Below are 3,244 nucleotides of genomic sequence, written 5' to 3'. Positions count from 1 at the left end.
TAGTTGAGATTTTATTGGTTGTGTTGAGCATCAGTACAGACATTTCAATTTGTATACACAATTCTTAAAGTATGTACCCAAAATCTAAAAAGCCATTTATTGTAATTCTTTTTTAAACATTTATTCCAGTGACTTTCCAGATTAAAATTTGGAGGCAAATTTTCCTTAAGAGGATACCAAGTACCAGTATCTTCAAATGTTGATACGCTGTTAGGTAAGTCCCACCAATTCACACTTCATTACCATATGCTACATGCTCAGATTTTCAGTCCTTCACAGCACAGCAACAAAGTTATTAGGAAAACAGGAGCACCACAACCAAAGATGTTAAGGGGTGTACACAGTTCTGACATGGAGAGCCATGATCACGGGAGTGGTTTTCTTTAGGAAACAATTCTAGTACAAAACAACATGGGAATAGAAGTAATTTAAAATATTCACACATCAATGCAGGACTGGGACTCCACACTGCCATTTAGTATGCTTCGTATTACAGGATATAAAAACTAACCCCCATCTATGGAATGTTAAGCTCACACCGAAGATAGTCAAAGCCTCCCATTAATTCAACATCCCACGCTATTTTCTGGTTGTACCAAAAAATAAACAACCAGCAAATGATTTCACCTCTTAAAAAAAAAAGCAATTTACACTTAAAAAATGGGATGAGGTGGGATTCCCTCCTTCTTAAAAATGTTTCTAGAGCTACTAAAAAACTTGCATTTACAACATAGTTGATAAAAATATTCCTCTGGATTGTACAAGAAGGGAGACAGAGACCACTGATAAGACATGGTATATGATATTAATCAGACTTGGCTTCTTTCTCTCCTGCTTCATCAGCGGCTAGATTCTCCTCAGTTTTAGTTTCTCCGTTTTCTGCTGGTAAATCTTCTTTAGTTTCTTGGTTAGCCACTTCAGCCTGCTTTCCCTTTGCTCCTCTTTTCCCTTTCGGTTGCACTTTTTTGTCTGAAGATTTATCCTTTGCTGCCGCCTTTCTGGCTTCGTTTCCACTTTTGCAGGAGCAGGTTTAGCTGACAACTGCGCCGACCTCCTCTTGGGCTCTTCCTTCCCTGCTCCTTCAGCAGAGCTGACCTTCCTCTTTGGCATCTTGGTGGCGGGCAGGGCACGTGCCGGGTGCCTGTGGGATGCAGTGCGCTGAGAGCTTTCACAAAGCTGTGCTGCCTGGCCGCTGCCGCTCCTCCTGCTGCCCAAGCTGCTGAGACCCGCGGCGGGGGTGCTGGGAGAACCGGATGGAACTGGATTGGGAGCCTGCCTCCTGCTCCCCCCGCGTCCCCCCATCACGGGCTCTCTGCTGAAACTTTTCAAGCTAGAAGAGGATGGTCATCAATCTTTAACCTCCTAAAACAAAATAACTTTCAACCCAGGATGTTGTATCCAGCTAAACTGAGTTTCATTTATGATGGAGAAATTAAATACATGATGACATTCACATGTTGAAGAAATTTGCCATAACTAAACCAGCTCTCCAGGATATTCTCAGACCTATCCTCCATAAAGACAGGTAATCCTCCACCACAAAAGTAAACCCACCCAGAAACTTTTGATCAAATTCCAACTTCCATAGTCGCAAAAGGATTAAAAATGTCCACCGGACTCTCGAAAGGCTTATCAATATTCTCAATTAATGTGAATGGTTTAAATTGTCCTCTAAAGAGGCACAGGTTGGCTGACTGGATACAAAAACTCAGGCCAGATATCTGCTGCATACAAGAATCTCATCTTACATTAAAAGACAAATATAGACTCAAGGTGAAGGGATGGTAATCTATACTCCAGGCAAATGGAAAGCAGAAAAAAACAGGCATTGCAATCCTATTTGCAGATACAATAGGCTTTAAACCAACCAAAATAAGGAAGGATAAGGATGGACACTTCATATTTGTTAAAAGTAATACTCAATATGGTGAGATTTCAATTATTAATATTTATGCACCCAACCAGAATGCACTTCAATTTATAAGAGAAACTCTAACAGACACGAGCAACTTGATTTCCTCCAGTTCCATAGTAGTTGGAGATTTTAACACCCCTTTAGCAGTGCTGGATAGATCCTCCAAAAAGAAGCTAAGCAAAGAAATGTTAGATTTAAACTTAACCATTCAACATCTGGATTTAACAGACATCTACAGAAAATTTCATCCCAACAAAACTGAATACACATTCTTCTCATCAGCCCACAGAACATTCTCCAAAATCGACCACATCCTAGGCCACAAATCTAACCTTGGCAAATTTTAAAAAATAGAAATTATTCCTTGCATCTTCTCAGACCATCATGGAATAAAAGTTGAACTCAATAACAATAGGAATCTGCATACCCATACAAAAACATGGAAGCTAAATAACCTTATGCTGAAGGATAGATGGGGTATAGATGAGATTAAGAAGAAAATCACCAAATTTTTGGAACAAAACAACAATGAAGATATGAATTATCAGAACCTCTGGGATACTGCCAAGGCAGTCCTAAGAGGGAAATTTATAGCACTGCAAGCCTTCCTCAAGAAAATGGAAAGTGAGGAAGTTAATAACTTAACAAAACATCTCAAGCAACTGAAGAAGGAAGAACATTCCAACCCCAAACCCAGCAGAAGAAAAGAAATAACAAAAATCAGAGCAGAATTAAATGAAATTGAAAACAAAAGAATTATACAACAGATCGATAAATCCAAAAGTTGGTTTTTTTAAAAAGATCAATAAAATAGATAAACCTTTGGCCAACCTAACCAGAAAAAAAAAGAGTAAAATCTCTAATTTCATCAATCAGAAATGGTAAAGATGAAATAACAACAGACCCCTCAGAAATTCAAAAAATCCTTAATGAATATGACAAGAAACTTTACTCTCAGAAATATGAAGATCTGAAATCGACCAATACTTGGAAGTACGCCACCTACCATGACTTAGCCAGAACGCAGTGGAAACGTTGAACAGGCCTATGTCAAGTTCTGAAATAGCATCAACTATACAAAATCTCCCTAAAAAGAAAAGCCCAGGACCAGATGGCTTTACGTCAGAATTCTACCAAACCTTTAAAGAAGAACTAGTACCTATATTACTAAACCTCTTCCAAAATATAGAAAAAGAAGGAATACTACCCAACACATTCTACGAAGCAAACATTACCTTGATCCCTAAACCAGGGAAAGACCCAAAAAGAAAAGAAAATTATAGACCAATATCACTAATGAATATTGATGCAAAAAATACTCAACAAAAT

At 38.4% G+C, this 3,244-nt stretch overlaps 1 pseudogene across 1 annotated transcript; it reads right to left on the bottom strand.

Annotated features, from left to right (window-relative positions):
* Positions 1-461: 461 nt before the first annotated feature.
* LOC128588448 (non-histone chromosomal protein HMG-14-like) lies at positions 462-1,292 on the bottom strand (annotated as a pseudogene). The gene has a single exon (XR_008380780.1). The product of XR_008380780.1 is annotated as a non-histone chromosomal protein HMG-14-like (transcript).
* Between the last annotated feature and the right edge of the window lie 1,952 nt (positions 1,293-3,244).

This window comes from Nycticebus coucang, chromosome 6 (genome assembly GCF_027406575.1).
Source record: "Nycticebus coucang isolate mNycCou1 chromosome 6, mNycCou1.pri, whole genome shotgun sequence".
In the NCBI taxonomy this organism is placed as follows: Eukaryota; Metazoa; Chordata; class Mammalia; order Primates; family Lorisidae; genus Nycticebus; species Nycticebus coucang.
Note: the sequence above shows the minus strand (reverse complement) of the source record. Positions and strands in the feature narration are given on the sequence as shown.